This window comes from Sus scrofa, chromosome 16 (assembly GCF_000003025.6).
Source record: "Sus scrofa isolate TJ Tabasco breed Duroc chromosome 16, Sscrofa11.1, whole genome shotgun sequence".
NCBI lineage: Eukaryota > Metazoa > Chordata > Mammalia > Artiodactyla > Suidae > Sus > Sus scrofa.
The window spans coordinates 63,984,328-64,011,098 of NC_010458.4; the positions used below are offsets into that span (position 1 = coordinate 63,984,328).

Sequence of the window (26,771 nt, forward strand, 5' to 3'; positions counted from 1 at the left end):
GGGCATACTGTACAGCACAGAGAATCATATCCAATCTCTTGGGAAAGATCATGATGGAAGATAATGTAAGAAAGGGAATATGTATATGTATGACTGGGTCACTTGGCTATACAGCAGCAATTGGCACATTATCAACTATATTTTAATAAAATACTAAGATTAAAAAAAAAAAGAGTGTAACTTTTTCCACTCACCAGTTGAAGGATCATGGCAAATCACCTAATCTCTCTGTGCCTCAGTTTCCTTATCTATAAAACAGGCGTAAAAGCAACCCCTACCTCTCTGTGTTGTTGTGAGGATTAAATTATATGAATATGTGTAAAGTTCTTAGAATAGGGGAAGGCACATTTTAAGGGTAACATAACTGTGAGTTATCATCAAATGTACTATATTGTTTCCTGAGTACTTTTAGGATGAAGGCTCTTGAAGCCAGGACGTGGGAAGATGGACAGTGTCATGACAGATACATCCCCTTGGTCGTGCATATGATTCACAAGTGGTCACAATGACAGTCTTCTTTTTTTTTTTTTTTTTTTTTTTTGTCTTTTGTTGTTGTTGTTGTTATTTCTTGGGCCGCTCCCGCGGCATATGGAGGTTCCCAGGCTAGGGGTCCAATCGGAGCTGTAGCCACCGGCCTACACCAGAGCCACAGCAACATGGGATCCGAGCCGCATCTGCAACATACACCACAGCTCACGGCAACGCCGGATCATTAACCCACTGAGCAAGGGCAGGGACCGAACCCGCAACCTCATGGTTCCTAGTCAGATTCGTTAACCACTGCGCCACGACGGGAACTCCACAATGACAGTCTTCTTCGTGCTTGAAGAAGGGAAACAGTGCGTTACGGGTATGGTGGCCATACTTTCGAAACCCCAAGTTAGACCATATCAGTTCACACTTCTGATTATGCTTATTAGGTAAGTGAGAAAGATGATTTTAAACAAAAACTGTCCTACATTCTTGCCACAATTATGAGTAGATTTCATTAGCCTGAATCCACAGGACTGTGCCTTCAACAAACACTTTAACAACCCAAGAAGAAACACCACTTGCCTTAGACCCAGACTCAGTCATACTGTGTTCTTGCTCCCCGAGAACTGCTTTCTAGATGCTTCAGGGACAGAACAGCACTTAGGAACATCAACCAATCAATCAATCAATCTCTCTGTTTCTCTCTCTCTCTCATGCACATTCTTCTTCTCCCAAAGGCTGAAATTCCACCAATTTCAGATGCCTCCAGTAAATTCCAGATGAGTCATTTTCCAAAATCTCCCTTTTCAGTACTGTCTCTTAGTGCCAACTTCCTCTATGCAGAAAATAAAGCAAAAATAAAATACAATAAAATAAGAAGACCTGAAATTGATAGGCCTTGGCTGGCTTCTCAAAATAACACCATTTCACTTAAAAGAGTTATTGGGAATTGTTTCCAAAACCCAGTGCCCCTCTATGATAAAGATGTCTTGAGGCCAAGGGCAGGGAAGAAGAGAACCTGGTTGGCTCTTAATGCTGAGGGTCAGAATTGCAACTCGGATCTTGTTTTTACTTCCAAGGGCTACTGTGTCTATTATTATAATACCCATTTCTCACAACAACCCTGTAGGTAGGTACTACCACTATTGTCATTTTATAGACAAGGCAACTGAGGCTTAGAAAAAGGAAATGACTTGACCAAAAAAAAAAGTTCATGTGTCAAGTAGACCAAAAATCTGCATCTCCTTGGGCTTTTATGTCCACAACTGTCCCTATAACAAATAAGGTTTTCCTCATATGCCATTCCTGGTCTATTGAGGGTGGCTGACCAGAGATCAGAGATCACTGAACAGGATTCTAAAGTCATGCCTAGGGTCGTAACTGATTAGCAATGTCTGGCATGGCATAGAAAAAAACCGGTAGCTAATGCGCCAGCTATTTGCCATCACAGGCTACATCATGGTATCTATACTCTAACCTTATTCCTGTGTTTCACCAATCAGCAGATCATTGGGTCTTAGAAATACCTTTTTTCACTGCAAGAGCTCAAATACACTTAAGCCAAAAAGGAAATATTATTAAAAGAACATGGAGCTGTCTCTTAGAACCAAGTGACCGGAAAGGCTGATAGGCTTCTCCATGGGCTGAAACCAAGAACTGAACTGTGATCAGGAATTCAGGCAAACTTCTCCTATTACTTTGTCTCTGATTCTCTGTCTCTGACTCTTTCTAGTCGATCCCTCCCCACCCCTTCTTCTCTTCCCTCTCCTTTCCTCTTTCTTCTCTTTCTCATTCTCCCTCCTCTCCCATTCTCTCTCTCTCCTTCTGGAGTCACAGGTTCTTTTTTTATGTGCATCTCTCTAAGCATCTGCTTTATTCTTCTTTCCCTGTGGATCAATTTTCTCTTTCTCCAGGCACATGGGAAAAGATCAAGTGTAGCACTTTCCAAAAGAAATACAATGTGAACCACAAATGTAATTTAAAACATTTTAGTAGACACATTAGGGTAAAAAGGTAAAATTATTTTTTTAATATACCATTAATCAAAATATTCAAAATATAATTTAACATAGGATCAATACAAAACAATTACCGAGATAGTCAATTTTTTCTTCACACCAAGTCTTTGCAATCTAGTGTGTATTTTACACTTACAGAATATTTCAATTTGGATTGGCCACATTTCAAATGACCAATGTTTAGTGGCAGAAACTAGACAGCACATATCTAGAGTTCCTATGTCTTTGATTTTAGCAACCAGCTGAGAATGGATGGCATCTCCATTTCAATATTTCAGAACAGAGACTCTGTTGGCCCACACTGACTCAGGGGTTCATATCTCATTCTAACAGCCTTGGCCGGAAAGGCAAGGATCCCATCCTATAAACATGGGGGCCAAAGGAGAAGGCAGTTCTCAAAGAGGTGGGAGGGCTGGCCTGGGTCTCAAGGATGCATAACATGACATTCACAGAGGACTTGCTAGGAATAAACATCTAGTGTCACCTGGATTATCTAGAAGATTCCGGAAGCTCTCCATCATCTTGCATTTTGGGGATGTAAGACAGAGATGCTCCCCAAAACAAGAACAACCCAAGAAGAATACTGTGCTGCCACCTTGGGGAGATAAACCAGGCATACACTCCTAGTTCAAAAGTAACCCTGAGCTACCCGGAGAGAAGGCACAGCCATGCAGGATAAACTCAGCGCTCAATCAGTAGTCTGAGGCCGAGCCTGCGAAACAAGATTATTATAATCAATTCCTCAGGTCCAGGATTCATCTTCGAGAACAAAATTAACCCACGAAGGACAATTCCATGCAGCTCAGGCATCTGCCCTGGCCCTCCGGCCCTCCAGGCCTTGGGATCATGCTACTCATCAACCCTGGGGCTCCCCTTTATGCAGAAGCCCTTCAGTTACACAAACAATTTCTATGCGAACATCCAGTAATCTCTGGTTTTGTTTATGGAAGCTCTTTAATATCAAGAAGGCTTAAGTCCTTAATGAGAGCGGAGGAAACAGCTGTTCTTTCTCTCCTTGGGACACTAGGGCCTCCGAAGGAGTGTAGGCCCCTTAGTTAATCAGCTACAACCATTTAATGAGGTGACTGTGTCAACTGTTTGTCTTGGCTCCTCAGTCGAACGTGTCCACTGAGCCTTCAGGTAGTAACAGTGACAGAGGAAGAAGGCCACCCCTGCAAAGGAAAGATACTCTGAGAAGAACAAATGATGGGTGGAAAGGTGATAAGGTGAGTTTCCCAGGAGCCTAATTCTTTGGCTAAGGTCAAACCCCACGGTTAGTGTTTCTCAACGTGTAGTTTAAGAATTATGGCTTTCTCCTGTTTCAGTACTTTCTAAGGCTTCACACTGCTCTTAGGATAAAACTCAAACCCATTATTATGGCCTACAAGGTGTTATGTGATCTGGTCCTTCCTCTCTGATCTCATCTTGTAGTTCGCTTTAGTCCAATACTGGTCTTTCTGTTCCTTTTACACGGCAATCCCACAGACATTTTCCCTAGAACTTTCTTCCCCAGCTCTCTGCATGGCTAGTTCATTCTCACAGTTCAAGTGTCAACTCAAATATCAGCTCTTTGTAAAGCTTTCAAGTGACCCCCAAGCATAAAGCAATCCCTTACCCCTCCTAGCATGCCATGCTTCATCTCATCACCTACTTCATAAAATTCTTCCCAATTTGGAATGATCTGGAATGTAAGCTCCCTCTAGGTCAGGACATGTCTAGCTTATTAACTGCTCAACCTCAGAGTCCAAAACAGCACCTGGCACATAGTAGGATCTCAAGAAGTATTTGCTAAGTAAATGAAAAAATGATCTTGAGTGCCCCAGACCCGCTAAATCACATCCTCTGGGAACAGTGTCTGGATTAGCATTTTTCACAAGTTCCTCAGATGATCTGTATAGACCCTGGGGTTGGAGGAAAATTGCATTATTTTTACATGTCTAGGCAACAGCTCATCTTTCCCTCTTATTCTTAACCTGAAGGCTCTGTGTTGCCTGTGACTCTGAGTGACATTAGAGAGAATTTAAGGCTCTTCCAGTTTTGTGGCTCAATTGTCCTTCCTGTGACTATGCATTGAGTAATGATGAATTAGGGTTGTGGGATAACAACCTGGATTCGGTCAAGAGCCAGGTGGATCTTCTTCATTGTTTATCCCCATACTCTGCAGAGTGCCTGACATACCAAGGGCCTAAAATAAATATCGATCAGTAAGCAAAATAATGAGCACTAATGTGAGTACCAGGCAATGTGCTAAACACCAAATATGACAGATCTGCATATAACTACAAGTTACTCAAAGTCTAGAGGGAAGATAAAAATAAAAACTTAGAATATAAGCTATACATACAAGGTGTTGTTGGCTTCAGAATAAAGGCAAATTTTGAACTACACAATTTTTATTTCTTTTGCATCCCCAGAATAACCTCATATCAATTAAATGTAAGTAAAATATTTTACTTAAAATATAGTAGAGGATAGTAGTTTGTTTTGGGGCGCCATCATTTTCTCATTTACCGTGCAAAATTAATCAAATGTCTCTAGGCTTCAATTTCTGTCCCAATTTCATAGGTGAGAATTAGATAAATTAATACAGAAGAAAAGCTTAGCCAAATTCCTTAAGACACAGATAGCACTCAAAATACATCAGCTATTACTATCATGTAGTTTTAAGTCTCTCTAAACCCTATGTCCAGGCCCCTACTTCATGCATATGCAAGAAAAAAAATGCATTTTTACAAACATTAAATAGCTGAAGCAAAAGCAAAAATCAGTCCCAGCCTCTGCTCAAGTTAATAGAGATCCCAGGTTGGTGGAGTCTGAAATTAATTGGCTTTCTTTTCCTTGTGACATTGTAATTTACAAAGTCTTTTCTCCAGAGATGGGAGAGGAATTTTTGTTACATCACACAGGAGGATATCCCCATGGCTTACTGAAGCTTTTGCAAAGAAAAATTCTATTATAATAAAATCACATGCACAAACCAAAATCTTTTGTTATGGGCAACTTGGACCACAGTTTAAAAAAAAAAAAAAAAGAACTCTTACATAGGTAGACTATTGTTCATGGCTTGGAAAGGCTTTGAACCCCATAAAATGTGGGGGTGCAAGTTTATTAGTATCTCTCCAGTAGCCAATAAATTCCTGGACAATAGGATCAGGACTTTGTGGTTACAGAAACCACACGTCCTGGCTTACAAGGGATGGTCTCCGTTTATGCCCGTCATTGCTATTTAATGAGTAATAGGACTTCTTGCACTCTCAAAATTGTCTGTTTGGGTGACAATTATACGGTCACCCTGGTCATAGTCCTTCATGTCCCCCCACTAAAGAACCAAAGGTCTGATGTGGAGGATAATGACAAAGAATTCATGTGCAAAGCCTTTGCCATGTGCTAGGCACTGTGCTACTCACACACCGTGCATTATTTCATTCACTCCTAACAGGGTACAGATTAAACTTCCAGAAAATGTGGGCACAGGAAAGATGACAGTGCACCCCGCCAAGCATATTCAACATGAAAATACATGTCGTCCATCAAATTTTAAAAGCCTGCATGCATTTTGAAATTAAAATAGCGTCTCTCTCAAGGTGTCATTGCAAAATTTGGAATTCACTCATCAAAGCTGAACTTTGCACATTTCTTTTCCACTTCACTAGCACCTTGAGAATATAGTCTGCCTGTTCTCACAAATCAAGACCTGCTCACAATAACCCAGCAAGGGAGGGGTCCTTATACACATTTTATAGATAAGATACCTGAGGTTTAGAGAAATTACCCGACTGTCCCACCCTATTTCCTTGACTCTAAAATACCATGTATATTCCCTCTCACATTCTAACATCTCTGGAATAAAGGTAATCTCACAACTGATGTACATTTTTTGTGTAGTTTATCTCCACTGACCCATTTTTATTACCTTAATGATGTTTCTTATACCTGATAGGTTCTCAGGCTCCAGAATATATAGTGAATGGAGGAGTGGACATTCAAATCTGTTCCATCTGAGTCCTTACCCTAACCAGTCTGCCACATTGCTCTTACTGAATGATTATTTAATGTCATCATGAGAGAAAAGGAAAACAATTAATAACTCTTAGCTGGTTGTCCATAATAGGCCAAAATTAGAGCAATCCCCCCACTCCCACAATTTCCAACCTTTCAACTTCTCCTTAAGATACTGTGTAACCTCTGGGGGTGGGAACAGGGGTATAAAAGTGGGGGTGTGAGAAGGTAGTAATACCAAAAGGGTAAGGAGAGAGGCCTAGAAAAAGCAAGGCATGAGTAAAGAGTCCCTAAAGTGGGCTATCTGATCTCATATTTTGCAGGGAACAGACATTGAAAACTGTTAGTAGATGAGGTCCTACTTGGCTCTGACCCTGATCAATCATTCTGTGCGTTAGTTTCATTATCTGTAGAATGGATATTATAAAAGTTGTTGTAAGCAGCAAGGAATTATTATAGGCAAAGCACTTAGAACAAACAGGGTCTGGTACACTGGTAAGTCCTCAAGAAGTTATACCCATTATTATTAGTCATCTCTTCAACCTCATTTGGGATCACTTCCCTAACACACACACACACACTCCCCAGCTATGCTGATATTTTTCCAGTTCCAAGTTCTTTACCTCCTCAGAGTCTTCACACACACTGTTCCCTCTTCATGGGCTGTTCTTCCTCTCCTCTATGAAGAGCCAATTCATGCTCATGCTATGAACCTTACCTAAATTACCACCTCCTCAAAAAGGTCCTTCCTAACCCTCTTCACACAACAGTCTCATCTTTTTCTTTTATATTTCTCTGCTTATTTCCTTCCTAGCCCTCATGGGAATCTAATATGGGTTGCCAAGGGGGAGGGGGAAGGAGTGGGATGGATCAGGAATTTGGGGCTAATAGATGCAAACTATTGCCTTTGGAATGGATAAGCAATGAGATCCTGCTGTATAGTACTGGGAACTATGTCTAGTCACTTAAGTTGGAGCATGACGGAGGAGAATGTGAGAAAAAGGATGTATGCATTATGTGTGACAGGGTCACTTTACTGTACAGCAGAAAATTGACAGAACACTGTAAACCAGCTATAATGGAAAAAGTAAAAATCATTATAAATAAAATAAAATGGTCTTATTTTTTCATTTGTTGGTTTATGTACTTATTTCCTGCTACACTTCTCCCGAGGATGTTAACTGTCTTGCTAGTCTTGTGACTTTGCACCTAGCACAGTGCCTAGCACGATGGATGCTCAATAAAGATTTGGTGAATTGCATTTCCCAAACTCAATAAGTGAAAACTTCAGAATCTAAATCCAGGTCAGGTTATAGCCAGAGGCCCACACGGAAAGGGAAATGGTTTGCTGTGCAAACGGATTTCTCTCCAACAGGAACCTCAGTCACCGTCGAGAGCTCTGAGCCTGTGAACTGGCATTCCATCCAAGGCACCCCTTCCCATTTATTTCCTGGCATGCCTGCCCAGATAGAAGAGTTAGATTGTCATGCTCACGTATTTGATGATTTGGGTCCACTTTTGACATCCTGAGGAGAAACAGGGGTCTCCCGATGTATGATGCTTAGAAAGCAATGAAAGCAGCCTCACAAAACTCTCATTACCTGTGCTGTTTGGGGAGCAACAGTTTTATTGAAGGCCTCACCAGATGGCTTCCTAAATAAAACATTTTCAAACTGATGCCTGTGGGATTTGGAGAGCTCAGAATTAGGTTGGGGATTTTCCTGCCCTTGACAGAGACAAGTGCAGGTTATCAACTTTCTTGTGCATAACAGTAACCTACAGGTCTTCATTTAAAAATGTACATTTCCAGCGTCCCACTGCCACAAAGTCTGAATCAATGGAACTTGTGTTATTGTAGTAGATATTCAGAGATACAGAGACAAAGCTATATCTTGTACAACTGCCGACATGCTAAGTGCTATGGCAAGCAGCTTTCTGTATGGTATTTGGTTTAACACAGCTAATAATCCTATGATGTAGGCACTTTCTTTCTCTGTCTTTATAAAGAACCTGGGGCTGAGAGTAATACTTTTTCCAAAGTCACACAGCTCATGAATGGGGGAGGAAGCCTAGCTATTCAAAGTATGGTCCATGGATGAGCAGTTTCACCTTTATCTGAAATTTTGGAAGAAATGCAGACTCTTGAGCCCCACCTCAGTCCTCCTGAATCTGAATCTGCATTTTAACCAAGCTTCTCAACCAACAAAAGGGCACGTTCAAGTTTGAGAACCCTGCTCTGGTTTATCTCACTTAAAGCTGGCATTCGTTTTTCTCTCTTCTCTTCTCCAGCAGTTCTCAAACATGAGTTTCCACAGCAATCACCCAGGACCCTTATTAAATAGTAGTTATCCAGGATCCACCCAGAAGCTCTGACTTGGTGGGTGAATTGAAGCCCAGGCATCAGTATTTCTAACAGCAGCTCAGGTGGTTCTGAAGTGGGAGGTTTGAGGATCATACTTTGAGAAAAACAGTAGACAAGGCATAAGCCTCCCTTTCCCTCCCCTGAGCCATAAATAAGAATGAAGTTTTGCCATTTGCAGCACCTCGGATGGATTTGGAGGACACTGTGCTGAGGGAAATAAGTCAGAGAAAGACAAATACTGTAGGATATCACTTATATGAGGAATCTAAAAAAATACAACAAAATGGTGAATATAACAAAACAGAATGAGGAAGTTCCTACTGGTGGTGCAGTGGAAACAAATCCGACTAGTATCCATGAGGATGCAGGTACAATCCCTGGCCTCACTCAGTGGGTCAGGGATCTGGCATTGCCGTGAGCTGTGGTGTAGGTTGCAGACAGCTCGGATCCCGTGTTGCGGTGGCTGTGGCGTAGGCCAGCAGCTGCAGTTCCAGTTCAACCCCTGGCCTGGGAATTTCCATATGTCACAGGTACAGACCTAAAAAGCAAAACAAACAAACAAACAAAAACAAAAAAACAGAAGCAGACTTACAATACAGAGAACAAGCTAGTAGTTACCAGTGGGAAGAAGGATATGGGAGGGGTTGATCTACAGGGAGGGAAGTAAGAGGTATACAATATTAGGTATAAAATAAGCTACAAGGATATATTGTACCACATGGGGAATACAGCCAGTATTTTATAATAACTATAAATGGAGTATGACCTTTAAAAATTGTGACTCACTGATTACATACCTGTAACTTACATAATAGTGTATAATGTTAAAAAAAAAAAAAAAAGAAAATAGACTGGGGAGAAAAAGGCATTAGCCTCCCTTTCCTCATCTGTTAAGAGTGAAATAGGGTCATTTTAAAAATGAGTTTTCAGCTATCGACACTATGCTATTAAGATGGGTTCCCATATCTGTGGTAAGAGAGGACAGACCCCCCCCTCAAACACTGAAACTTCAAAGTGGAAAGACTTTAGAGACTTCCTTACTTTGGCAGGTAAGGAAATTAAGGTTGAAGGGTGACAGATAAGGGCCCATGGTCACATCGTTCTTGGGGCATAGAGCCAAACCAGAGCCCAGAACTCAGATCACCAAACATATCATTCAGTTGCAGAAGCAACATAAGGATGATTATTGGGCCCTTAGCACGGACCAGGCACAGTTCTAAATGCTTTTACCAATGAATTTAACAGCCCATGAGGTAGGTACTATTACCCCCTGTATGCTGATGAAGAAACTGAGACACAGAGAAGTCACCTGCTCAGCTAGTAAGTGGTAGAGGCAGGATTCAAACCCAGGCAGCCTGGCTTTAGAGCCCAGACTCTAAAGGCACTTAAGAAGCACAAAATGAATGAAAGAAAGGCTGATCTTAATCAGTTAACTATCAAGTGCCTTCAAGCTGTTCCCAAATATACTCTTCCTGGTTTTTTTCCTTCTCTTTGTCCCCAAAACAAATGAGCTCAGAAACAGGTTAGAGTGGAAATGCATCAACGTCTTGGTCTTGTCAGCATCCGTATTCAAACACAGCTTTTCTGCTCATTAGCTGTGTAACCCTGGGAAAGTTACCAGATCTACTCAAATCTTGGTTTCCATATGTACAAAACAGAAGTAATAATAGTTACAACCTCCAAAGTTTGAGGTAATGAATATAAGACAATGCTATTAAAATGCATTATTATTTTAAGCACTGACACACAATTTTACAGCCCATGTTTGGTTTTTAAATGAACATGAAGTTGTTTTAATTGTTTTAAAGCCCCCTGAGGGTAAAGGACTGTTCCTTGAACTTCCTTATCATGGCCACAATCCCCAACTGGATGTATTCATGAGCCCTTGCTCAGTGATAGGGATCAGCCCCAGCCGTGTTACTATGTTTACATACCAAGGGAGGGAAGAAACTTTCTTCAAGGCATAGTTTCCCTGACCCATCCCTCACCCGGTTCCTCCTTTTACAGAGAGAATGCTGGAACGTGCAGAGAAACTTCTACCCACTGCAGAAGATAAACTCTGCTTTAGAGAAAAGTTACTTTGAACAAGAATTGGGCTGGGCGTGGCCAGCAGACTTTTCCCATCCTGGTCTGTAGCCTTAGGCCAGTCACTTGGTCCCTCTAGGTCTCTATTTCTCTCCCTGCCAAATAAGCAGGAGAGATGCTGAGCTCCCTCAGGGCTCTAGCCAGGATTAACACTGTAATTCTTTGCATCTTTATTCAATGACCCTCAAATTGCCCACCTACCCTTCTCAGGCTTCAATATGGAACACTGGTGGGGACAAAGAGGGGCTCATCAATACACACTGAGTGCCTACTATGTGTCATATACTGTGCTGGTACTTATATACCTATGTAAATTTCACAACAATCCTTGACTTTGGGTATTGCTACTCTGATTTTACAATGAGAAGACTGAGGCTCAGAGGGCTTAAGAGCACAAGGTGACCCAAGAGGCATAGGTGGGATTTGAACCCAGTGTTTGCTGTTTCAGGATATATCATCAAGTTAAAAAATGATAAAAATATGTATAAGATACTACAATTTATCTGAGTGTGGGTACAACTTAAATGGATGAAGCATTATTTATCCATCTATAGAGTAATATCTATGCAACAGAAAGAACATAAAATTTTTCAGTGGTTACTTAGAGCAAAAAGGAAGGAATTGAGGCGGCAGGGACTTTTTAAAAATACATGTTGTTTTATAAAGCCCTCCCTAAAAATTCAAGGTAAAAATCAAGCAAAGAAATTTAAGTGTGTAATCAGTTGTTGGTATAACCACAGATAGAGGAACTATTCAAACTGACTTTAAAGCACAGTTAATTGACTGTATAGCTCCACTAAGACATATCCTAAGTACATAAGGACCTGGGGCGGCGGTGGGGAGGGGGGAGGCTTTTTTTAACTAATCGTATTGATGGCAGCAATGTTGGTATTATTATTCTGAGATTGTTGCGGGCTTAAGTCAAATGAATAATTTTGTACCATAGAAAACCAAGACTTTCAACATGGGAGAAAGGAAAGACGGGTGTAAGACAGACGGTAGTGAGTAAAACCCTGTAAGGCTGAACCTGAATAAAAACTATCTGTGTGATACATATCAGCATGATACATATTTCCTAGGTCTGCAGAAAAGGCTTAAAAACAATCCAGAAGCCCTGAGCACTCCTTGTGTCTAGATTGTTATCTTTAAATACCATTTCTCACTATAAGAAACAAAGACGCCTCAGAGAAATGACTGATTTCATGTCTGGGGCAGGAAATGTACAAAATGAGCTGGAAACTTTGTCAAACCAGAAAGCAAGGAGACTATCAAAGATTATGACAATTGTATCAAAAGGACTCAGGAGCCAACTTGAAGAAACTCCCATTAGCCAAAGGTGAAATAATGTGAGCATCTAGCCAACAAATCACATCTAATATATTTAAGTTCATGATACTTAAAAATAATCATTAATTACCCTTAGATCTTGCTTTGGAATCAACATATTATTTAGAAAACTGGTAAATAAAGGAAAAGAACTGAATATTAATTAGTTATATTTTCCTATAAGAACTATGCCTCAGCATAACCAAATAGTTGATGAGGGAAAGTTTCTTTGCACAGGGGTATTCTAGGTAATAAAAAAAAAGGTGAAATATAAAATTAGTCCATGCCATTTAGCAATATGAATTAGTGAATCTAAGCCATGATCAACCTGCTCATGCTGCAGAAAGACAATCAGACATTGTGTACCTCCTGGTAGAAGAACAGGACACCACCAAGGAAGCAGTCTTGTTGAAAAATATTGATTGTGAGTATAGCCAAAATTCAACATCCAGGAGTTCCCATTGTGGCTTAGTGGTAATGAACCTGACTAGTATCCTTGAGGATGTGGGTTGGATCCCTGTCCTTGCTCAGTGAGTTAAGGATCTGGCATTGCTGTGAGCTGTGGTGTAGGTCACAGACGCACTCGGATTTGGTGTTGCTCTGGCTGTGGTGTAGGCCAGGAGCTGCAGCTCCGATTCAACCCCTAGCCTGGGAACTTCCATATGCTGCAGGTGCAGCCCTAAAAAGACAAGAAAATAAAAATAAACAAAAATTCAACATCCAGCTACCAATTTACAGTGAGCACAAGGAAACAAGAAATGTGTTAAATATCACCACAGTGATGTTGTCAGCAAGATCTCGGTGGGTGTAACTCTACAGGTCACCCTATCCAGTTTCTTCCAAAAAAGGATAGAAGAACAAATTTTAAAAAGAGAGCAATAGGTCCCTATAGATTACAAGGGACCTCAAAGGCATGGTAATCAATTACCATGTATGGCGTTTATTTAGATTCTGATTCAGGTAAACAAATAACAACAAAAACTTTTAAATAAGACAATTAGGGCAAAGTGCACAAATATCTATTAATTATTTGATGGTAAAAAACAATGCTCTTAATCTTTGCATTGTAACATATAATTACAAATATGCTATTTCTAATTGTTAATATTTCTAAGCTTTTTTGGCTATGCCCATCACATATAGAAGTTACAGGGCTACAGCAGTGACAACAAACCACAGCAGTAACAACACCAGATCCTTAACTGCAAGGCCACCAGGGAACTCCCTCTAAGCTTATTTTTTAAAGTTAAAGGGTCCCTGTCTTTTAAATAATCATACTAAGATATTTACAGATGAATTTCTGTACCATCTAGGATTTGCCTCAAAATGATGCAGGGCAGAGAGGCTGGGAACCTAGGCAAAACAAGACTGGCCATGAGCTGATCACTGTTGGAGCTGATGGTGCACTTCATGTTACTATTCCTTTTGTAAATAAGTTTGAAATTTTCCAAAATGAAAAAATTTAAAAGCAACACTCTCACCAAGCCACTGATGGAGCATCCTAGATATGCGGCCCTTGTTTCTGTGGCTACTGTGTCTCAGGGAGATGCCAATGACTCACACACCACGTTTGAACAGCATTCGCTTGAGTAAAGAACCCTGCTCTCCTCAGCCTCATCCTGTTCACAGCCATCCATGGCCAGAGCCATGGTCTCACTTGCCCCAGGGTAAGAGCAGCACAAGAGGAGAGACTTGAAAGTGAAAGCAAAGGCCCGAATTACATTCTCTGCTGCAGAAATCAATGTTCCTCTTCAGAGCCTGGGGTAAGAGAAGGTGCCCCAGCCTGAACTGCAGTTCCAGGGGCAAAAGCAAGCTGTGGTTGTCTCTCCAGTGACTTTCTCTGAGAATGCCGCAAACTGCCTTCCAGGGCTCAGAGCCTTTTGGTTGGGGGGCAGCTGACAGAAGAGGAACTGGTCAGACTTTTCCAAAATAGCCACTTCTAAAGGAGTTCATGCGGACGATTACTCCTGAGACCTCTGCCTCCAATGTCCTTCCCCTAACAACGTGCCATGTCACCCCTGTACACCCAGGAGATCCTCTAAGAACTGCAGGCAGGTCTAACCCAGATTCCCATGGAGTCTCTGCTTTGCCCTGGGACCCAGCGCACATGAAAGCCTGTGTGCACCTTTCAAGAATGGAGTCTCCATTTCCGAGTCCTGGGAGCTCCTGTGCACAAGCCCCACTGGCATTCAATGCCAAATGCTCTGGGGACTCTTCCTCCCAATGCCAGATGCCCTGGCACGGGGACCTGATGTGGTGCTCAGAACGTTCACTTCCATGCTGAGCCTCTGTGATAGTTACTTACTAGCCTGTAGGCCCCCCAGCCAGCGGGGTTTGGGTAGCTTATATCACCTAACTGCTCCTGACACTGTCCCAATGCGGCCTCCTCTTTGTCTTCTGGAGCAGGATATCTTTTTTGATAGTTTGCAGTCTTATTTTGTTGAAGGTTGTTTAGCAGTTGGTTGTAATTTGCTGCTATTATGAGAGAAGGTGCGTTCCAGTCCTTCTTAATCCTGTCTCTCCAGAGCCATTTTCTTCCCAGAGTCTTGACAGAGGACCTCAGGATTTTCCTTTTTCTTTTCTTTTTTTTTTTTTTTTTTTTTTTTTTGGCTTTTTAGGGCCGCACATGTGGCATATGGAAGTTCCCAGGGTAGGGGTCGAATTGGAGCCGCAGCTGCCAGCCTACACCACAGCCACAGTGACACAGGATCTGAGCCATGTCTGTGACCTACACCACAGCTCATGGCAATGCCATCCATATACCTAACCTACTGAGCAAGGCCAGGGATCGAATCTGCATCCAAATGGATACTAGTTGGATTTGTTACCTGTGAGCCACAATGGGAACTCCCTCCTCAGAGTTTTCTTTACATCCATCACTTGGTCACCACACTGGCATCAGTTGCCTGGATGACTGTATAGCATCCTAGCTACTCTCCCCTATCCCTCTTCTCTGAGCCTCCCACTTATCACCTACCCCTCCAAACCATGCGATTCTCCACACTACAGTCAGAGTGACCTTCCCAAAGCCCAAACCTTATTAGACCGCGTTGTTCTGGCCTAAACCCCATCACTCTGAGACTGAAGACCCAAATCCCCAAGACAGTCCCCAACACAGCTACGATGGTCTATCCTCCTCTGGCCTGCTCTCACACCACATCCTGCATCTTTTCCACTCTCCACCTGCACTGGTTTTCCTGCCACAAAAATTTTGCATATGCTCATCATTCTTTTAACTGTGCATTCAACAAATACTAGTTGAAGAATTACCATATACTAGGCATATAAACAACTTAAATACCTTCACTGATTCTTCAGATCTCAGCTTGTGTATTAATTTATCAGGTAAGTCTTCCCTGACCTTCTTGTTTTTGATTTTGTTCCCTGTTTTTATGGTCTTAAAGCATCAAACACCTCCCTGCATGGCCCTTTGATTTAAGCAAGTACTTGTGTAGCTAACCTATTTCTTTCTCCTGCCACTAGATTATACACTCATGACAGTAAAGATCATGTCTGATTTTGCTCACCCTTAATATTCCCAAGAACATAGCACTGTGCTTTGAACATTGTCAGTTTTGGTGGAGTAAAGATGGCCATAAATTCTCTGCAATTTATCATCCAAAAATGGGCTCTATCTTACCTCCCCTTAAATCTGGACTAGTTCCATGACTTGTTTTGACCCTAAGAATATTGCAGAAAAGAGACTGTGCAAATTCTGAGACTGTGCCTTAAAAAGGACACACAGCATCTGTCTTGGCCACTGAGAGATTCTTTGGGGAATTCAGCAGACATGCTGTGAGGGAGCCTAAACAGCCGTGTGGAAGAGCTCACAAAGAGGGATAAACAGAGTCCCTCGTGACCAACTGGCATCTGAGTGCCCCAGCCACACTGTGTGAATCAGAAGAACCTCCTAGTCAACCCAGAACATCTTGAGAAACAATTATTGTAATTTTAGGTTACTAAGGTTTGTTTAACAGATAACCAAAAAACAGGGGTTTGGGACAAACTTATAAAATCACTGAACAGGGAGTTCCCGTTATGGCGCAGTGGTTAACGAATGCGACTAGGAACCATGAGGTTGCGGGTTCGGTCCCTGCCCTTGCTCAGTGGGTTAACGATCCGGCGTTGCCGTGAGCTGGGGTGTAGGTTGCAGACGCAGCTCGGATCCCACGTTGCTGTGGCCCTGGTGTAGGCCGGCGGCTATAACTCCGATTCAACCCCTAGCCTGGGAACCTCCATATGCTGCGGGAGCGGCCCAAGAAATAGCAAAAAGACAGAAAAAAAAAAAAATCACTGAACAGCCTCTTATTCTGAAGCCTTTTTTTAGGGCAGGGGGTGGGTATAAAATAGCTGCTTTATTTTGTCATTGAGAGGCCTGGCTGATACCCTGCATTGCTGAAGGTAAAAGACAAGTGAAAAGAAAGCTTGGAAGGTTTCAGAGTCTGGTCCTGAGGGGTCCTTGCAGGAGTGTCACAGGCCTCCTGGGCAGGGGCCGTAGGGGGAGGGGGAGTCAGGTGGGCAGTGGGGAGTGGTCCTGGTGCAGGGCTCCCACTTCTTGCCTCAGGTCCCCGGTTTGGGGGACTGAGGCTCAGCTACTCGGCCTTATTCTTTAAGTCCAGTGTGCAAAGTGTTACATGTCCCACAAGTGGTTAGATGAGGTTAGACTCCTGCTATAGCTTAGTCAAAAGACTTGGGTGTCCCTACTGAAGGACTGGGGAAATGTCTCAGCCAAGAGCTCAGAACTAAAGAGACCTCAACCACTAGGAGAACAAGGTCGGGCAGGCAAGGCAACCCAACTTGTCATCCCAAAGTGCTATGGGGAACCCTGAACTCAGCAGCACCACACTCCTATCTCCCAGGGGTTTCCTCAGACCCCTCCCAGCCACCCCTGAGATAGGAAGTCACCTTCAGGAGGGAACAATATTCCCCAAGTAGGGGACAGTTTGCTCTGCAGTTAGCTGATCAGAGTTCACGTCCCAGTTTTGCCGCCAATCTTTTGAGAGAACATTGTCCTTTGCTATTCATCCCTTACCAAGCTTGGCTCCCCATTTCAGAAAATCAGTTCACTCTGCATGTCACAGCTCACAGTATCCATTCCTTCAACACAGACATACCAGTCTGCTTCTGCAGCTATTGCATTCAAGGTGATTCTACATCCAAGTACAACCATCGACTACTTTATAAGGCTTCTAGAATAGTCAGGTCTGAGCATTTCCACACTGAAATATGTATTATTTTATTCTAAATTATTTTTCTTTTTACTTACATTACGGGTGGGCACTATATTATTTTCCAAATTATATATTTAAATGAATCTTATGTTTGAACTTCATTTCACAATGATAAAGGAGGGTTAAAAATATATGTTATGAAAGAGTGGCCTGAATCTGATGGGGTTGAAAGCAAGTCCTCTGTATTAGAACTTCAGCTGCATGGCTTTGTGTTATCCTCTCTGAGCCTCAAACTCCACATGTGTGCCACAGGTACAGTATCAGTAGCTACTTCATAGGTTTACTGCGAAGATCAAATTATAGCACTAGGCTTAATAAATGTAATTATGATGATGATTATAATTATTATTGTAACTAATTACATAAACTTTCACCTCACAGCTTTATCTAATTGAAACTGAGCCATAGCTTAGGAAGCACAAGGTCTTCATGACCTGACCCACCCATGTGACACCACCATGAACCCTGTGGTCCAACAACACTTAAAAACTTGCAATCCCCTGAGCATTTCCAAGGCCCCAGCCATGTGCATACTGTTCTCTCTGCATAGAAGGCTCTTTCTGTAACCCCACCTCGTCCCACTCTTTTCTTAAAAACTCAGTTCAACTATCACTTCTTCTGGGAAGCTTTCTCCCACCAACAAATCTGATGTCACTGTGTCTCCTTTATGCTCCAAACACCATGTTTCCTACACCACTCAGCTATATAGTAAGTACTAATTGGCTTACCCATCTCCCATGTTAGGCTATGAATCTCTTGAGAGCGTAGAGGATTTTTTGTGTCTTTGAATTTTGGCACATGAGTTAGTGTTCAATAAATGTTTGTGGATTGACTAAGTGAGCGAGTGAGTGAATGGTACTAGCCTCCTAGGAACTCTCTCCAGAGCTGGTAAGTAAAACAATCAGGCCTGAATTATAAGTCTTGAAATATTCAATATCGGTGCCCTCTTGTAGTAACCCAGCTTGTCACAGTGGTTTGGCCTGATCAACACAGCAGAACAAATGTTTTCCCACTTGGGAAATTTTATTTCTAGTTCCAGGATTCCCAGCTGTCTTGGACAAAGTGCTACTTTCAAAATGATGAGGAGGAGCAATATAAAAATGAGAGGGCCCAGGAGATTCCTGCAAGGGCTCTCAGGAATCAAACATCCACTAGGTTTCTAGTATACCAATCGCCACTTCTTAGATTTTATTCTGAGGCTCTGCCCCGGTGAGGATCCTAGCTGCCCCAGCCCAGCCCATGATTCCAGGCAATTCTGTCTCCCCAGGAGGTGCCTGGTGGACCATAAAGGCACTCATTTAAGATTCTAACTTAACAACCACCATACATTACCAGACCCAACCAAGGAAACACCCAATTGTGCTTTTCTCAAATCTGTGACTTTTCTCAAATCAGCTGCTAAGTGGAGAGGGTCACAGTCCCAGGCCCTAACTTGGGGGCACCTGCTTTATATGCTCACCTTCCTTCTGGGGAAGTAGAAAGAGTGCTGGGGGTGGGGGGGTGCAGTTTTTGCCTTTAACCAGCTGTATGGCCTTGGGGAAGTCCCACAACTACTCAGAAATCGGTTATCTTATTGGCAAAAGGACTGGATTCGAATTTATCTCTAAAGCTACTTCCATTTGTAAGCCCTCTACAACCTTGCTACACAGTGTTGTCCACAGAGCAGCAACATTAGTATCACCTGGGAGCTCATTAAAAACGCAGTCTCGGGCCCTACCCAGACCTCTTGAATTAGCATCTGCATTTTACCATGACTCCCCAGGGGATACCCATAACCTCCAACTTTAGAAAGCACCACTCCATGAGACCACACATTTAACTGCTGGGCTCAGTTTCCTTTTTTTCTAGAAAAATGCTTTTGAATTTGGACAAGAGCCATGTCTATATAGGAGACTGATGTCACTCAGAGGAGGAGGAAGGATGGCTTTCTGAACAGGGTTTGTTCAGCCCATAATGACTGAGTAAACTTTAAATCAAATTCTCTCCTTTCTTTCTCCCTTCCTTCCCTTCTTCCCTTCTCTTTTTCTTTCCTTTTCTTTTCTATTAGGAACATGGAGAAAGAGAGAAAAAAAAAGGTCCTATTATCTTCCAACAATGAAAAAAAAAATGATCCAACTTCTATTTCCCCAGGAGCCATGGTCCCCGCTGGAATAATCCCTGCCAGTGGGCCCTGACACTTGCCCTCAAAGGCAGGTCCTTGGAGCATCCAGGGGAGGAGGCAGAAGAGAGGCCATGGAAGTGAGAGAACGAGAAGCAGGAACAAGAAGCAGAGAGGGCTCTGCAGGGAGCCAGGCCCCATTGAGTGAGCTTCTAAAAACAAACATTCTGGATGGCTTTTCTCTATTTTTGCCAAAATTTCCCTTCTGGGAACGAGGCCACAAGGACCCTCTGTGGTCCACATCCGTAGGCGGCCTCAAGGCTGATTCAGAAACAAAAGCTACCTACCCCCTGCTGCATGCTGAGAGTATGCCCAGCCCCTGATAGAAGATAAATGTCCACTTGTCCAAGGGGAAGCTGAAAATGAACAAATAAGTGTTCCAAGTCCTCTCCCTATCTGTGAAAGAGGAGTCTGGCTTTGCCTGCTTAGTTTTTTCCTCTCCACATCCTTTCAGGGAGGCTAGAAGGGTCTTTTGGCACATGCACATGGCAGGAAAAAGGAAAGGGGAAGAGAGGTACAAGATTTAGAGATCATAAAAGAAGATGGCTTCATGAATGAATTTGAAGGAGAGATCCTGAGAACAGCTAAGGGATGTGAGGATGATTAACGGGAGAGAAAAAAAAAATTGTGAAGTGTCCTTATAAACCAGTGTGGTCCCAAGACCAAAAACATCAGCATCATTTAGGAACTTGGTAGAAATCAAATTGTCATGTCCCATCTGTGCTATTAGATACTCTGGGGATGGGACCCAGCAATCTCTTTTAAAATGCTTTCCAGGTGATTCTGATGCCTGCTTAAGTTTGAGAGCTGCCATACACTGTGTGTTATTTCCACAGTGGATGAAGACTGGGAATAAAAGACTTGAGTTCGTTTGTTACTCTGACATTCTCACACTCTGGCTGTAAGACTGAAGGATGTGGATCACCGACACGGTGGGTCACACTTTCCGTCCTGGTACTCATTGCGCGGAAGAGTAGTTTGATGCCAAGTACCTGTGTTCTGCTCTTATGCAGAATCACCCTACAATTACCAGACTTCTGTCTTGTTCCTGCATGGGCCAGCACTCCTGCTTGGAGAAAAAAAGTCAGAGGATGTCCCCAAAGTCAAAAGACTGTTCTTGGGGTACTGTGCTCAAGACCCAACATCTGAGAGTTCCCGTCGTGGGTCAGCAGAAACAAATCTGACTAGTACCCATGAGGACACAGGTTCAATCCCTGACCTCAATTGGTGGGTTAAAGATCCGGTGTTGCAGTGAGCTGTGGTGTAGGTCATAGATGTGGCCCAGACCTGATGTAGCTGTGACTGTGGCTGTGCCCAGCAGCTACAGCTCCAATTGGACCCCTTGCCTAGAAACTTCCATATGCTGTAGGTGCAGTCCTAAATCCCAAAAAAAGACAAACACACACACAAAGAACTGACATCTGCAAAACTCTCTTTTCGTTTGGCAGTGGTTGGTAGATTTAACTTCTGCTCCAGACTGCAATTCTAAAACTTTAACCAGAACTGATGAGAAGTTGGGAGACAAGAAAGAAAGCATATATATTCCTTTGATTCAAGTTTTCCTATTTCCCACCAGTCTGGAAGTACAGAGAAGTTTCAACACTAACCAGGCATTTCACTGTTTTTGTTCTACTCTGTTCACAGAATACCTCAGCTTCCCAAGCCTCCCACCAGGATCTCATGTGACTTCAGAAATCAGGCTGGCATTACCACCACCTGTCATTCCTCCTGCACAGAGGTAGACTCTGCTTGGCCCCACCCAAACCAGTAAGTTCAGACTCATAGAGAAAACAGACATGTAAATAGGCTATTATACTACAGGGAGATTTCTGTAAATCTTTTCGAAAAATAAAATAAAAGCAAGACATGCAAATGATTTGAGAACAGACTTGTGGTTGCCAAGGAGGAGGAAGAGTGGAGGGAGGGAAGGATTGGGAGTTTGGGACTAGCAGAGGCAAACTTATAAATAGGATGGATAAACAACCACATCCCACTGTATAGCAGAGGGAACTATATTTAATATGCTGTGATAAACCATAATGGAAAATATGAAAACGATTATATACATGTAAAATTGAGTCACTTTGCTATACAGCAGAAATTAACACATAGTAAATCAACTATAATAAAAATTTTAAAAGCTAAAAAAATGAATACAATGGAAGTGTATGAAAAAAAAAAGTAAAATTGCTTTTTCTCACTCTTGACTATTACCTCGTTCCCAAAATTTTTTCTGTGAATCTTTCCAGAAGTGTTTTAGGCGTGTATTAGCATATATATCCATTTTTATTCACACAAATGGAACCATTTTGTGAGTACTGTTCTACACGTTGCTTCTGTCCTTTAATAGCTTCAAAATGGTTTAGCACATTTTTGAACGTCTGAATAACATTCTGTCATATGGATACGCCATAACTGGAATAACCAACCCCATTTACAGCCCTTTCCAGTTTTACCCTTTTACAAACAATGCTTTAATGAACATTCTTGTAGCTATAATCTGGCCTGCTTTTGTGAATATATATGTGCATTGAACTCTTGCCCATGGGTCAAAGGGTATTTACAATTAGGACTGATGTTGCCCAAATGCCCAACAAATATATTACATGGACTCACTGACTGTGAATGAGTCTCTGTTTCTTTATTCACTCAATAACACTGGGTATTTTCAAACTTGTTAGATTTTTGCCCATCTGATAGATGAAAAATGGCACCTCATTGTTTAGATTTGCAAGTTTTTAATTAGAAGAAAGTTGAACATCTCTTTAAACATTTATTGGCTGTCTGCATTTGTTTTTCTGTGAACTACCTTTCATATCCTTTGCCCATGTCTTGGTTTATTTGTCCATATTTATTCTTTTTGATTTATACGAGCTTTTTGTAAAACAAGGAAATTGTCTTTTGGTCCATTGTATGTGTTGCAAATATTGTGTACCATTTTATCATTTGTCTCTTCACTTTGTGGAATTTGCTTCCATAAAGATATTTGAATGTTTATGTAGTCGAATTTATTAATTTTTTTTAATCTGTGGAGACTGGTGTGGTAAAGGAAGAGTAGGCAATGAATAGGCATTTGATTGGCCAGTTTGTCCTTTCTGGTGCCAGAAACTTGGAGTTAATTTGAGGCTGAAACAAGGGTGGATGAAAAAGTTTGGGTCATGTGTTCACCTACTGTACGCACCAGGAATGATGCTGGGTCAGCCACTCATGGACCTAGAACAATACCTCTTTCATGTCTTCACGTCTCACCTTATATGCAAATACAGCCTGTCTGTCCAGTCTTCCTTTACACTCACAGAGAAGCCCAGTGGGGAATACTGAGTGATACAGGACCTTAGGGCAGTCGACAAGCCACCAAGGCCAAGCCACCATCCAGTAGTTCCTAATCTCCACACCTTACTGGCTACTCTACCAAACACCAAGACCTTTTATTCTGTATTGGATTTAAAAGATGCCATCTTCTGTATTCCATTAGCCCCAGAGTTACAAGAAATTTTTGCCTTGGAGTGGCAGGACCCAAACATGCAACAAATACAATCATATTGCTGAACAGCCCTGCCCTAAGGGTTCAAAATCTGCCCTCCCCCTCCCACTTTTGGGGAAATTTTAGATAAAGATCTAAGAAACCTACACCTGGAGGAGGGAACTCTCCTTCAGGATGTAGACAGCACATTCTGATCAACAGCCCTACTTAGGTGCCTCTGACAAAAATACAGTAACCACCTTGAACCACCTAGCCAATAATGGATATAAGAAAAAGACTCAAATATCACAAACTGGGGTGACCTACCTGTGTTTCATTCTCACGAAAGTTCAGAGACGCCTACCTCAGAAAAGAACATAAAAGCCATTTGTAGCCTCATCCCTCCTAAAACTAGAAGCCAGCTCAAAAGTTTCTGGGGGGAGGGGGAGTGGCTGGGTTTGGCTGCATATGGATCCCTAATTATGGTCTAATATCTAGGCCTCTATATGAAAAGTTGAAAGAAAAGGATGATGATCCTTTTGAGTAGAATTTGGAATACAAAGGAAAGTCTCAATAACTGAAAAATCAGTTCCTCCAGGCCCCTGCCCTGGCCCTCTGAGATTCAGCTAAACCCTTTGCCCTTTATGCTTATTAGAGAAGGAGAATCATCCTTGAGAAATTAGCTCAAAAACTGAGACCCCTTACTCAGGTGGTTGCTTATGTCTCTTAACAATTAGATCCAACCACCAAGGGATGATACGGGCAGTAGCAAGTACCACCACCCTGCCAAGGGAGGCTGAAAAGTTTGCACGATATGGACTCCAAAAAACAGGTTCAGGCTTTAGTACAATACAGTGGTACCATAAAAACCTGTCACACACTAAATCCTACCACCCTGCTACCCACAGAAAGAGGGTCCTGCAGACAGGATCCATTCCAGTTGCCCTGACCTAGAAGTGAGCCTCTCCCAGATGCTAATTAGGAATGGTTCACAGATGGGAGCTGTTTTATGGCGGAGCGGAAAAGGCTGGCAGGATATGCAGTGCCCTCCAAGATCCAAGTCATAGGGGCATGAAGCCCAACCCCAGGGTCTTCAGCCCAAAAGGCCAAACTGATAGTCCTCACCTGAGACTTAGAGCTCAGGATAGGGCAGATCTTAAATGTTTACACAGGTTCCAGCAGGCCAAATGCCATTCTGCATGCACACAGGACTGTTGGAAGAGAAAGGGGTATGCTTACTGCAGAGAATAAGCAGGTGAAACATGGCTTAAACACACTGAGACTCCTAGAAGCTGTGCAACTTCTGAACAAAGTGGCAGTGATGCACTCTAAGGGTCATCATGAAGGAAATGCAGAAATAATAAAGGGAAAAAACAAAGCTGATGAAACTGTCAAAAGTGTGGCCCTAAAACTAGTAACCTGACAATTAACCCTCATACCTAAGAGGCCAGATCCATCCAATTGCTCCCCAATCTTAACAAAGGAAGATTTAGACAAAGCCAACAATGGGGCTTCCATAGAGATCTAGGAGACCACGTTAGGTGGCTAATTAATGAACATGAGCAATACTTTTTTCCCCAAACTGTAGCTTATCAAGCCATAATGGAGGCTCATCAAGGAACTCACTACAGGTGGGAAGCCCAATGTAATTGGTTAGTTGAGGTCACAGTAACTCCTGGCATGAAAATATCAGTTGGATAGATGAGACACATCCCATTGGCACAAGGAACAACCCAACACCATACCCCAGATAGGATCCATTCAGACCAGAAGAGCATATCCTGGGGAAGACTGAAAGATTGATTTCACTATCATACTGAGAGCATCGGGCATCTTCCGGTGTCTCCTGGTGCTAGTAGGCATGTTTTCAGGGTGGGTAGATGGGTTCTCTGGTAGAACTGAAACAGCAGCTGAAGTGACATTCAGGCATTCCTAAAAGAGATAATCTCCACATGTGGGATCCCAGGACCCCTACAAAGTGATAATGGCCCAGCATTCATGTCTCAAGTGACAAAAGGGATAATAAGAGCCCTGGATATAAAATGGACCTCTCACTCAGCCTGGATACCCCAATCATCAGGGAGAGTAAAAAGATTCAATTAGACCTTAAAACAAGCCTTAGCCAAGCTATGCCAAGAGACTCAAGAAAATTGGATTAAATTACTCCCAGGTGCTCTGCTCTGTATACTCTTAGCTCCAAGAGACAAATGTAAATACATTTGATGTCATGTATGGGAAGACCCATTTCCCAAGCCAGAGAGGTAACACTTTAGCCCCCTTGAAATGGAACAACTTAAGTATGCCCTCCAGGTAGGCGAAACCACGAAAGCCTTCATGGAATATGGTAACCAGGTGCCGCCTGCCACGACCCACCTGGCCCTCCATCCCTTACACCCAGGAGACCAGATGAGCCTGAAGCTGTGGAAAACCAGCAGCCCACAAGACCAACTCACTCCTGAGTGAAATGCATGACACAATGACCCTAACCTCCTATTCTGCCCTGAAATTACAAGGATCACTCAGAGGAGACATCACACTTGAGGGGAGAAGCCACAAGCCCCAAACTCCAGAAAGACAACCTGGGGCAACAGAACCCCTTGACTACTCAAGTGAACCTCTGACCTGAAGCTTCTCTTCAGAAAAACAACAGAAATGTGACCAGGGGTATTCAGGAAGGATGGAATTTCACAGATGGTTCGATGTCAGGCCCAATCTGAAATAGGAAGGGACTACTAATTGTAGGAATCATTGCACTCAGAGGGGTGTTAGGGACCTTGGCTGGAGGAACTACTTATAACACCATCAAAAAAACAACAGAAAAAAAGGTAACAACCCCCACAGTGATAATGGCCAATGAAACTGACCAGCCTCACCTTCAAATAATTTAGCATAATTTGGCCTAACAAAGTAGAACAGGGTCAAAAAAGCCCTCCCTAGAGTCACTTGTTTACCTTTCCTGAGCCCCTTAATGACGCTTATTCTCTTGCTAATGTGAGGGCCATGCATCCTATACTGTCTAGTATCCTTTGTCTCCAAAAGTTAGAATCTATACAGCTTCAAATGGTGGTCACTCGGGGATACAGTTAGGGCTGAGGCCTGGTGACAACCAAACACATCTAAAGGCCACTGTGGAGAAGTTCTGCTCCTCTCCCCTGGGTTATGACAGTGCCCAAATCCGCGTTACTCAGTTACAGAAGACAGACATTCACCCGCTCAGCACACCCTTAAGAAGGAGAAGCAGGACCTAAGAAAGATGAGTCAGCAGAAAAACCCACAAACAATTCCCGTGGAATAAAAACAGAATCTGGGTAATAAAGTCTAACCTGTTTGGTTTTTTTTCCTTTTCCTTTGCGCTCAGTCTGGCTGCACCAGCTCACAGGGTACCACAGGCAGAGGCCTTGTGCTTGGCACCTCAGACCAGAGTTCGAGGGCGAAACCTCAATCCAAGATGACCGAAGCGGGACAAGCGTAGAGACACTGCATAGATGCCCCATCTGGAGCATGAGCAGCACCTGCACCCTTCCGGGAGAACTCGCTGCCTCCCCAGGAGAACTAGATCCTTATAAAGCAGCCCCGCCCACAACCTGTTAGAGAGAGAGCATGCGCTCCACAGTGGATGGAGCTTGGGTTTCTCTATTCTTCGTTCAAAGAATAA

At 42.7% G+C, this 26,771-nt stretch overlaps 1 protein-coding gene across 2 annotated transcripts in view; it reads right to left on the reverse strand.

Annotated features, from left to right (window-relative positions):
- The window catches only part of ADRA1B (adrenoceptor alpha 1B), a 460,716-nt gene extending 434,205 nt beyond the window's left edge, over nucleotides 1-26,511 (reverse strand). For both annotated transcript variants that reach the window (XM_021076921.1, XM_021076920.1), the window contains exon 1: nucleotides 26,440-26,511. The gene's annotated coding sequence lies outside the window, so the exon portion shown is untranslated. The remainder of the gene's footprint in view (nucleotides 1-26,439) is intronic.